The 12,213-nt window shown below is 39.5% G+C and overlaps 1 protein-coding gene across 1 annotated transcript in view; it reads right to left on the minus strand.

The window, feature by feature from the left end:
- TPK1 (thiamin pyrophosphokinase 1) overlaps positions 1-12,213 on the minus strand; it is a 395,099-nt gene that overhangs the window by 15,821 nt on the left and 367,065 nt on the right. The window lies entirely within an intron of this gene.

Here is a 12,213-nt window from a genome sequence, read left to right on the forward strand (position 1 = left end):
TCCATATGTGTGTGGATTTATCTCTGGGCTTTCTATTTTGTTCCATTGATCTATATTTCTGTCTTTGTGCCAGTACCATACTGTCTTGATGACTGTGGCTTTGTAGTACAGCCTGAAGTCAGGCAAGTTGATTCCTCCAGTTCCATTCTTCTTTCTCAAGATTGCTTTGGCTATTCGAGGTTTTTTGTATTTCCATACAAATCTTGAAATTATTTGTTCTAGTTCTGTGAAAAATACCGCTGGTAGCTTGATAGGGATTGCATTGAATCTGTAGATTGCTTTGGGCATTATACTCATTTTCACTATATTGATTCTTCCAATTCATGAACATGGTATATTTCTCCATCTATTAGTGTCCTCTTTGATTTCTTTCATCAGTGTTTTATAGTTTTCTATATATAGGTCTTTAGTTTCTTTAGGTAGATATATTCCTAAGTATTTTATTCTTTTTGTTGCAATGGTGAATGGAATTGTTTCTTTAATTTCTTTTTCTACTTTCTTATTATTAGTGTATAGGAATGCAAGGGATTTCTGTGTGTTGATTTTATATCCTGCAACTTTCCTATATTCATTGATTAGTTCTAGTAATTTTCTGGTGGAGTCTTTAGGGTTTTCTATGTAGAGGATCATGTCATCTGCAAACAGTGAAAGTTTTACTTCTTCTTTTCCAATTTGGATTCCTTTTATTTCTTTTTCTGCTCTGATTGCTGTGGCCAAAACTTCCAGAATTATGTTGAATAGTAGCGGTGAAAGTGGGCACCCTTGTCTTGTTCCTGACTTTAGGGGAAATGCTTTCAGTTTTTCACCACTGAGGATAATGTTTGCTGTGGGTTTGTCATATATAGCTTTTATTATGTTGAGGTATGTTCCTTCTATTCCTGCTTTCTGGAGAGTTTTTTATCATAAATGGATGTTGAATTTTGTCAAAGGCCTTCTCTGCATCTATTGAGATAATCATATGGTTTTTATTTTTTAATTTGTTAATGTGGTGAATTACACTGATTTTCGGATACTGAAGAATCCTTGCATCCCTGGGATAAAGCCCACTTGGTCATGGTGTATGATCTTTTTAATGTGTTGTTGGATTCTGATTGCTAGAATTTTGTTGAGGATTTTTGCATCTATGTTCATCAGTGATATTGGCCTGTAGTTTTCTTTTTTTGTAGTATCTTTGTCAGGTTTTGGTATTAGGGTGATGGTGGCCTCATAGAATGAGTTTGGAAGTTTACCTTCCTCTGCAATTTTCTGGAAGAGTTTGAGTAGGATAGGTGTTAGCTCTTCTCGAAATTTTTGGTAGAATTCAGCTGTGAAGCCGTCTGGACCTGGGCTTTTGTTTGCTGGAAGATTTCTGATTACAGTTTCAATTTCCGTGCTTGTGATGGGTCTGTATCTATGAGACGGGTTTTTATTGCATATTTTAGATTCCACATATAAATCAGACCACCCTGTATTTCTTTCTCTGTGTGATGCATTTCACTTAGCATAATGCCCTCAAGGTCCATCCATGTTGCTACAAATGGCAAGATTTCCTTCTTTTTATGGCTGAATAATATTCCTGTGTGTCTGTATAAAATCTCACATTTTCTTCATCCATTTATCCATTGACGGACACAAAGTTGTTAAAGTTGTTTCCATGTCTTGACTATTGCAAATAATGCTGCAGCGAACATGAGAGAAAAGATAGCCCTTCAAGTTGGTGTTTTCCTTTTCTTTGGATTAAATGCCCCAAAGTGGGACTGCTGGGTTAGATAAAAGTGCTATTCTCAATTTGTTGAGGAAGCTCAATACTGCTTTCCATAGTGGCTGTACCAATTTACACTGTCACCACAATGCACAAGGGTTCCCTTTTCTCTACAGCCTCAGCAACACTTGCTATCTTTTTTGATAAGAAGAGAAGTCTAGCAGGTGTGAGGTGAACTGACCGTGGCTTTGATTTGCAGTTTCCTGATGATTAGGAGAAAAGGCTATTCAGATCCCCTGCCCATTTTTTAATTGGATTGTTTGGATTTTTACTATTGAGTTGTATGAGTTCTTTATATATTTTAGACATTAACACCATATCTATGATTGGCAAATATTTTCTCCCATTTAGTAGGCTGAGTTTTCATTTTGTTAATGGTTTCCTTTGCAGAAGATGGCTTCCTTTCCGGCACAGAGGCTTTTTATAGTTTAATGTAGTCCCACTTATTTGTTATTTTTTGCTCCTGTTGTCTTTGCTTTTGGGGTCACATCCAAAAGAAAAATCATTGCCAAGTAAATGGCAAGGCTCTTTTTCTGTACGTTTTCTTCTTGGAGTTTTATGGGTTCAGGTCTTATGTTAAAACCTTTCATCCATTTTCAGTTCATTTTTGTGTATGGTGAAAGACAGAGGTCCAGTTTCATTCTTTTGCATGTGGCCATCTACTTTTTCCTACAGCATTTCTTTCTCCACTGTATTCTTAGCTTTATTGTCAAAAATTAGTTGACCATATACGCATGGGTTTATCTTTGGGTTGTTTGGGTCCACTGGTCTGTGTGTCTTCTTTTATGCCAATATCATACTGTTTGATTATTATAGCTTTGTTATATACATCAGGAATCATGATGCCTCTGGCTTTGTTAAGATTGCTCTGGTAATTTGAGGTCTTTTGTGGTTCCATACAAATTACATGATTGTTTGTTCTATGTGAAAAGTGCCACTGGAATTTTGATAGGGACTGCAATGAATCTGCAATTGTTCTGAGTAGTATAGACATTTTAACAGGAAGTCTTCTATTAATGGAATAGCTTTCCATTTATTTTGTTGCTATTGTTCAGTTACTCAGTCGTGTCCAACTCTTTGTGACCCCACCTGCAGCACACCAGGCTTCCCTGTCCTTTACCATCTCCCGGAGCCTGCTCAAACTCATGTCCATTGAGTTGGTGATGCCATTCAACCATCTCCTCCTCTGTCATCCCCTTCCATTTATTTTAGTCTTACTCAATTTCCTTTAACTGTGTCTTACAGTTTTCAGTGTGGAGATCTTTCACCACCTGGGTTAAATTTATTTAGGTATTTAATATCTATGTAGTCTTTTTGATGAAATTGTAAATGAAATTTTTTAGTTCCTCTTTCTAATAATTTATAGTATATTGAAGCACAACAAATGTTTGTATTGATTTTTTGTATCCTACAACTTCACTGAATTCATTTATTGGTTCTAAGGTTTTTGGTGAAGTTGTTAGGGTTTTCTCTGTGTAATGTCATGTAATTTGCAAATAGTAACAATTTCACTTTTTCTTTTCCAATTTAGATGCCTTTTATTTCTTTTTCTTGCCTAATTGTTCTGGCTAGGACTTCCAATACTATGCTGATAAAAGTGGTGAAAGTTGGCCATTTTTACATTGATTTAATTCAATATACAAAAAATTATTTTAATATGTCACCAACATAAAAATAATTAGAGATATTTTTACTTTATCATATTAAGTCTCTGAAATCTGGTATGTATTATATTTACACTTACAGCATATCTTAATTTGGACAAGTCACATTTGAAATGTTCAAGAGCCAAAGGTAGCTAGTGGTTACCATATTGATCAGACAGTACAGCTCTAGCTTATTTAAACAGGAACCATACTTAAGATTCAATTATCTGTTTTTCCAGAGGAACATTATCTTTTGGATTAATTATACAGATACTGATTTTCATTTCACCTGCATAAAGGGACTTTTATATTCAAAGTAAGCATATCAAATCCATTTGAAATGATTTCCTCTTATAGGAATTAATCAAGAAACACTCAGATGCTTAACATATGTTCAGCAGTGAGAAAGACTGCGCCTTCTGCTCTTCAGGATGAAGGTTTAAAAATATGTAGCAGAAATGAAAAACAAACTGAAAATGCAAACCTAACTTAAAATCAGTAGCAGAACATATGTGTGTGCGTGTGTGCAGTCGCTCAGTTGTGTCCAGCTCTTTGCGGCCCCATGGACTGTAGCCCACCAGGCTTCTCTACCCATGGCATTTTCCAGGCAAGAACACTAGCATGGGTTGCCATTTTGAACTCCAGTGGCTCTTCCAGACCCAGGGATCAAACCTGCATCTCCTGCACTGACCAGAGGGTTCTTTACCACTAGTGCTACTGGGGGCGCCCTAGGAGAATATACACCGCATCCCGTAAGAAATGTTGGGACGCCTTCCCGGACATGTGGCAGATGGCCCTCTAATTGTACCACTCACTCCAAATCATCACCTCTCCTTCCCACTCCTCTAAATCTGGAGGAGTGTCTGAGGTGTCTGATCACACCTCTCTCATGTGAGAGAGTACTGAGGGACTCTGGTTGCCTATAACCTTCCTGCCCCCAACCCTAAACATAATGGCCTGGCAATTAAGGCCCTTCATCGTCTGGTTCCTCCCCTGTAACCTACTTGCCAGCAGCCCCCATGCGACTTGCTTTTCCCTTAATAAACCTAAATGTAGGACTAGGTGCTGTAAAATTCTTAGAGGAGAACACAGGCAGAACACTCCCTGACATAAATCACAGCAGTATCTCTAGACCCACCTCCAAAATGAAAATATTAAAAAAAAATCACACAAATAGGACCTAATTAGACCTAAAAACTCTGGCACAGCAAAGGAAACCATAAACAAAACAAAAAGACAACCCACAGAATGGCAGAAAACATTTGCAAACAAAGTGATAACAAGGGATTAATCTCCAAACAGCTTAATGTTAAAAAAATAAATAAATAAAAAATGGGTAGCAGATCTGAATAGACATTTCTCCAAAGACAGACAGCCAAAAAGCACATGAAAAGATGCTCCACATGACTAATTATTAGTGAAATGCAAATCAAAATTACAATGAGATATCACCTCCTACTAGTCCGAATGAGCATCAGAATGTCTACAATCAGTAAATGCTAGACAGGGTGTGGAGCCAAGGGAACGCTCCTACACTGCTGAGGTAGAGAAGGATACTGAGAGTAACGCAAATCACACGTTCTGCAATAAAAAGACTCTCCAAAGGCATGTGGGGGGAGGAAAACCTCTTCTTTACTGGAGACTGTCAACCACTAAAGGGAGTCAGCCACAGAAGTAGAACATTAGCAAAGCATCATTTCGTAGCTTCCAATGTAATAACTGGTTCAGGTAAGGACCGTCACTGGATGCTAAAACCACTGAGCAAAATGTTGGGGAGCAAGATATTTACAGTCTCCAAGTAATACTCCACGTAGTACTTTTAATTGAAAAAAAAAAAAAAAAAAAAAAGGTAGCAGGCAGATCCAGTGAACATCATCTTAACCAAGCAGTCCAGCTTCGCATCACCAGTAATAGGACACACTGACATTACGTGCCCACTGATACAATGCTGGGGTGAAAACAGCATGACTTATTGTGATAATTTCTGCCAAAGAGGCTTCAGCTGAACGTAAACACTTGACAAGCGAGCAGGCCATGTCGAGAAAGACGGAAAAGAGATTTTACTGGATTTTTAAGAGACTAAACTGACATGACAATCAGACATAATGCATGGGTGTTTTTTTTTTCAGTTGGTTTTTTAAGTTATGAATAGTACATTATAGGGAAAACTAAGGAATGTGAGTATAGACTGCATAACACTATTCTATCAATGCTGTATTTTTTGGGAATAGATCGTAATAGCACTGTTGTTTCATAGGAAAAAATATTCTTGTTCTTAGGAGATAGAAGCTAAAGAATTTCAAGGATCAAATACCACGTATTCAGCATAGTCTGAATTGGTTCAGAAAGCAAAATACACACACACACACACACACACACACAGAGAAATGGAAATACAGGAGAATGTTAATAGCTGGTAAATATGGGTAAAAAGTGTATAGATTTTGCTGTATTAAATTTTTTCTTTAGGTTTGAAATATTTCAATATTAAAATTTAGACAAAAATTTGGGACACAGCCTAAGAACTTTGGAGGGAAAGGGTTTTCCTCTTGTTCACCTTGATTCCCAGAAAGCTGAAGTGATACCATTATAAGAATCAAAGCAAGAGATAGATGCTCACTGATTTGAAGGGCTTTAAAATAAATCTGAATGGAAGACAATGAATGCCAAATTGAGGAAGAAGTCAGCTGGCCTTTGATACCTGCATAACAGGTTCTTGGAAGAGCCATAAGAAAGGCAGGTTTGAATCCTGGGTGAGAAAGATGCCCTGGAGGAGGGCATGGCAACCCACTCCAGTATTCTTGCCTGGAGAATCCCATGGACAGAGGAGCCTGGGGGGCTACAGTCCTTGGGGTCACAGAGAGTCGGATATGACTGAAGCAAATTAGCACGCATGCATGCAAGAGAGATGCAGAGCGCTCAGCCTCCTGTGTGGGAAGGAGTCCTTCCTTTGTCAACCTATTGAAGCTCAGCAAGGACAACCTTTACTTAACACTTATTGATGCAGGGGGACCTGAAAATTAACCTGAATTATGTCCCAGAACTTTTCAGCGCCTGGGCAGTGATAAGAGGAGACTTACTACTCATTGTTATGCAGGGCTCTGATAATAAGTCCTTTCTTTCAGGATGTTATCTCTCAAAATCCTCATCTGTAAGACTCCTCCCAAGGTGAGCACTGGTCACCTCTCTATCCTGACAACTAATTCCTTCCTTGAACTCAAATGACTAAGGAAGGGCTATTATAATTCTATTTGAAAGTGGCTGCATTTATCTTCATCTCTGGGAAGTCACACGTTCTCCTTGCCCTTGGATTAGAGCCTTCATTAGAAGGCTCCTGATGTTCAATTTTTCTTCCATCTCTCACATTTCCTGTGTCCTGTCTCCACAGCCTGCTGTTCGAAAAACAGACCAAGGAAACGCTGCTGCTTGGGGGAATCAAGGCTGATTAGGCCAGTCAGAAATATGCCTCCCAGAATCAGGACTTTCAAATTCTCAGGCTTCTCCAAAATAAACAAAAGTTATTGTTTCTTTGTTACAAAGAAAATGTGTTAGGTCATTAAATGCACTAAATTCTACTTATAGGCCTCAGGTTGCAGTTAAAGAGCCAAATAAAGCTATTTTTAGGGGAAAAAAATACTTTCTGGGTTTATGAAATAAAAAAGGGCCCTCCAAATCCATAAAATGTGACCTATTTACATTCATTATTGGTGGCAAAATGAATGATCTGTGTAGAACTGGACCAAAACTTTTCAGTGAGAAGAGTCCATAACAGATTTAAATGTGCATGCAAAGAGGGGGACATTAGTCTGTCCAAAGGCTGCTCTGAGCTGATTTACATTGCTCTGCTTTCCTTCACCTCCTGGGGCCCTGCCCTGCCACCTGTGGATGCTGGTGTGCCCCCAGAACATCCACACAAGGGAGGAGAATGCTGGCTATTTGTGGCGAAGGTCATCCCCATTTGTTGCTGACCAGCTGCAGAACACTAGACAAGTCATCTTGTGCTCATGGCCTCAAGCACCAAAAAAAAACCAGGGTTGAACTTTCCACTGTAATGTTCCTCAGCTGACCTCAGCATCTATATGCAAAATGCCTATAATACCTATCCTCGGTTACCCCTACCACAGCTGCTGTGAAGATGAAGGGGTTAATGTTGATAAAGGGCTATGACTTCTCCATGAAAGTATTGAAAATGTGTTGTGTTATCATCATCATTTCATCTGCATGGAGGCAGCTTTAAAGTGGCATTTGCTTCTATCCTTCAAATGTCAACAGAGATTATTCTAAGTCCATCAAACAGATGGAAATGGCATAGAAAAGTGAAGAAAGAAAAGAATATGTGAGGCAGCAAAGGATAATTACTTAACATCAATCTCAGACCTGCAGGTGACATCCACACAATCTATGCTGTTTTAGGATTTACCAGTCAAATCAGATAACCCTTAGTAGACTGACAAATAAAAAACATATAAACATTATGCTCAGAAAAAGGCATAAACGTATTGGGAGGAGTGTTACAGGACGCTGTGAGGGACGAGATGAGGAGAATGACGTGTGTGGGGTTGGAAAAAGACAGTGGCGGCCCCCAAAAACTGCTTTGAAGGGCATAACTTTTTTGAATAAGATTCGATTAAATCAGTCTATAAACCAGCCTATCTATGTGCTCTGTACTCAGTTGCATCTGACTCTTTGCAACGCCATGGACTGTAGCCCGCCAGGCTCTCTGTCCATGGAATTTTCCAGGCAAGAATACTGGAATGGGTTGTCATTTCCTACTTCAGGGGATCTTCCCCACCCAGGGATCAAACCTGAGTCTCTTGAGTCTCCTGTGATGGCAGGCGGACTCTTCACCACTGCGCCACTTGGGATACCCAACTTCACGCATCATGACATCTATAAGAACTAGGATATATGTTGTTCTAATTGGTGAAGGGACCTATTAACCTTATTGATAACTGTATAGATTTCAACTGCCGACAGTATGTGATGCGTAGGAGGTAGATTAAAGCTGTCACTGTGGGTGTAGATCAAAGTGTGAAAATCATAAAGATGAGTTTTGGCTTGTGACACTGGAGAGGACAAGTTCAGGGGTATCCATGCAAATAAAGCCAGGCGACCCTGAAAAGAGACGAAGGCCTTGTAGAGGAGCCTGGCGGGTTACAGTCCATGGGGTTGCAAAGAGTTGTACACCATTGAGTTACTGAGTACGCACATCATCATATATATTTAAGTTTTCTTGTTACATTTAACAATAAATGAAAAAAAGAAAACCAAAAACAGAACGGTATGGATTTTCAAAATAACCCATGTGTAGAAGGAACATCCCCTTAAAGGGAAGAACAGGACCACTTTGGAGAGAGGTTTACAAATTCTGAACACAAGGTACCCCTATTAGGTTACAATGAGGGTGGTTTTTATTTTATTTTTATTTTCTTTTTAAAAAAACAACTATAATAGCGTCTATCTTTATACATATCCCTATCTCCCACCCCCAATACACACACTAATACGTGAAAAGAAAACTTGCTATTATTTTCACCACCTAAGAATTAGAAAAATCTCTGCATGTATACACTGATAAATCTTGGTAGTGAAGGGCGGCTGCCATTAGAAGCTGATTCTCCTTCTGTGGCTGGCAACACTTAGTTAAATTAATCCGAGGACTCTGAGTCCTTGAGCTTGCAAACAGTGTTGAAGTTCTGATGGGCCATGGAAATCTCTGAGACTCTGGCTCAGGCTGGATAACTCTGCCAGACCGACTGCTCCCCTGGGCCCCCTTGCCGATGAAATGTCTGCTTCCCACAGGAAAGCATCTCCCTTGCTGCCTGGCTCCCTGCTTCCCCTCTGGCCCCACCCTCTCTAGATTCCCTGTGGACTCTGGTTCCCTGGGACCGCCTCCCGCTACCTACTGTGCTCTTCCCACCTGGGCCATCAGTACATCCCACATCAACTCTAAGAAGAGATGACCTTTCTGATACCTCTCAGCTGGAACCTCTTGTGAGACTCTTGAAAACGAAATCCCAGTGGTCACAGTGGCTTTCCACTGCCTTGTGGAAAAATATTGACAAAACAGCAACAGTAGATACGTGTTTACGATCAAAGCAGAGTTCATTAGATTATGTGGCTATTTTTAGCACAGAATTTCAGGTAGTGAGAGTCTGCCCACTGTCTTTTAGGAAAAAACCGCACTTATGTCAAATGTTTTATTACTAATAGAAATGATTTGTTATAGTGAGGGTAATAAAACAGTGTCTTCTTTGTCCATAAATGTACAAATGTATACGGCTTGCTTCTAATAAATTTCATCATGACCTATTTCCATTTTTAATTTCCTCTCACTGATACACAATGATAATATTTCATATTAGAAATAGCTGGCATCTTACTATATGAATATTCTAATGAGTCTGAAAATATTAGCCATTCTTAAAAGCAAGCTACTTTAATGTACCAATAATATATTCCCTCCCGTTCTAGTTGTAATAATCAATCCACTTTTCAATATTCATACCATGGATCCTTTCCTGCTGGCAGCGTGAACTTCTCTCCTTTCTTGATGTACTTGCTTTGCATTAACTATCTGCATACAAAGGTTGCATATTATATTATCCCAGGCTCAAATTTAAGACTTTCTAGTTAGCATTTACTGTATCAGTGGAATAGTGGCATGTATATATTCTCACATGTTAAATGTTCAAATGTCTTTTTCTCCCCATCAGGTAGATGACTTGGGCTGACTTCTTTTATCACAGAATTTCTAATCTTGAAGGGCTCATTTTTATGATCTAGTTCAGTGGTTTAACACAGATAAAAATGAAGCTGCTCGCACTTTGACCAGTTAGGATCCTAGGCTCAGAGCTTTGCCCTCCTGGCTCTGCTGTTCAGTTGCTAAGCTGAGATTCACGGGGTCGCAAAGAGTTGGACACGACTGAGCGACTGAACTGAACTGAACTGTGCTATATCTACAGGAAATGCATTAGGTACAAATTAAGTTGAAATGCAGCTAATCTACATCCACTTTTAATATGGGAAAGTTATTTCATGATATAGAAGAAGGCTTTAGTGCCAGGGCATTTATTTGTAATTCTAAAAAAAGTGATCTCTATCATTGGAGAAAATGGAAAAAATTAATTTGTAATGAGTGGCTGTATTTTCAACTATCAGAATGAAAATTAATGTTTCAAAATATCTGGCATCAGGTTTACCCAAATCAGATGATTATAACATTCTTATGTAAAAAAGGGATAGAGAATGATGACTTTTGGTTATATTAAAAAATTCATTACTCAAAAACTGAGTTATATAATTCTTACAAGCTCAAGTTTTATCAAAGCTGTGGGTTAAGAAGTGATATTTATTTGGCATGATATAGCCAAATTTACAACAATCTATTTAGTAAAAACAATCATTGCTAAAAAATTGAATTATTTTAAAAAACTGTTAAACCACGTTTATTTATATAGAAGCAGCTTGAGAACATCTTTTCTATATTAGTAATTAAAAAATAAACAATCCCACATATTCCCTGCTAGCATCTAGGCTGACAGAAAGATCGATGGTTTCCCTGGTTTCTCTGATGCCATCTGGCATCTAGTTGGTAAGAGGCCTCACCAGTAGGCCCCTCTGATTCTGGTCCTGGTTGTGCTTTGCTGATGAGCAGATCTAAGGTCCTCACTTTGGTTTCATCAGTAGTAGATGGAGCATCCCAAATGACCCTCTCGATGGGTGCAACTGTGACTTCTCAATTTTCTGCTCTTGATTAGACTTTTTTTTTTTCCTGAGAAGTAATCTGGGGCAGTAACTGTCTCTCCCTGTATTCTTCCTAGAACATCTCAATAATCTAGGAACATGTGTCTGATCCGAGCTCCCATGAACCTCACTCACGAATGCTCACTAAGATGCCTGCGATGTCCTCCGAGTATGGGCAGATCCCCTGCTGCAGAGATGATGGACATGACTGTGCTGTCTCTGTTCTCTGCGCTCAGTAGCTGAGCTTTTCCAAGGGGTGACTACAGAGTGGCTTCCCCCCGGGCACTGTGGCTGCCTGATGGATCTGGAGTAACGTTTGTCTCCGATGCTGGCTGTAGGGTGGCTTCACTTCTGAGCAGTGGCCGGCAAGCCTCCTGTGTCACAGTCACACGCCATTGGTGCTAGAATGTCCCATTTTCTATTTACTGACGGACACGGCAGTTTCCTTTCTTTGGAGTGAAAGGGGCATTGCCTACAGAATGCATTGCAGGACTGTGGACTGGTTCTGAGGTGCTGAAGGCATTCATCTGAACTGATGAACTCTCTCTTCCGGCCCTCATTCCATAGCAGTCTTACTCTTCCAAATAAGCCCAGAGATACAGACAGCCTAACTCAGTCCCTGTCTCCCTGTCAAGGGAGGAAGAAGCCATCTGGGCAGATTGTCTTTCCTTCTAAACAGCTTACGAGAGACGTGTAGACTTTCAGCTGGGGCCAGGGATGAGCATCCTCTAGATCCAGGCGTGAAGTCAGGCATCTGGACACACATCTGTCTCTGATGGACCCCCTGGTGGACTTCTTCCTGGCACCCTCCTGGGCATTTTGCCCGAAACAGTGATCTCTTCTTGATTCAGGATTTAAATGTGCTCCAACGCCCTAAATAAATGTTACTTTGTTCACTACCGCTGCTGTTTTGGTAGATCTTTTTCTCTCTACGCTGCTCTGATATTTTAATTTAAAAAGGGACAGATCTTTAAAAGTTTTGCACAAATGCAAAATGCTGTTTTAAGCAGTAATTAGTCTAGTATGGCTCTTATAATGTGCAATGCAAGAATGGTGATGTGTTTATTTAGGACTAGTTGA

Source organism: Capricornis sumatraensis, chromosome 5 (assembly GCF_032405125.1).
Source record: "Capricornis sumatraensis isolate serow.1 chromosome 5, serow.2, whole genome shotgun sequence".
NCBI classification, from domain to species: Eukaryota; Metazoa; Chordata; class Mammalia; order Artiodactyla; family Bovidae; genus Capricornis; species Capricornis sumatraensis.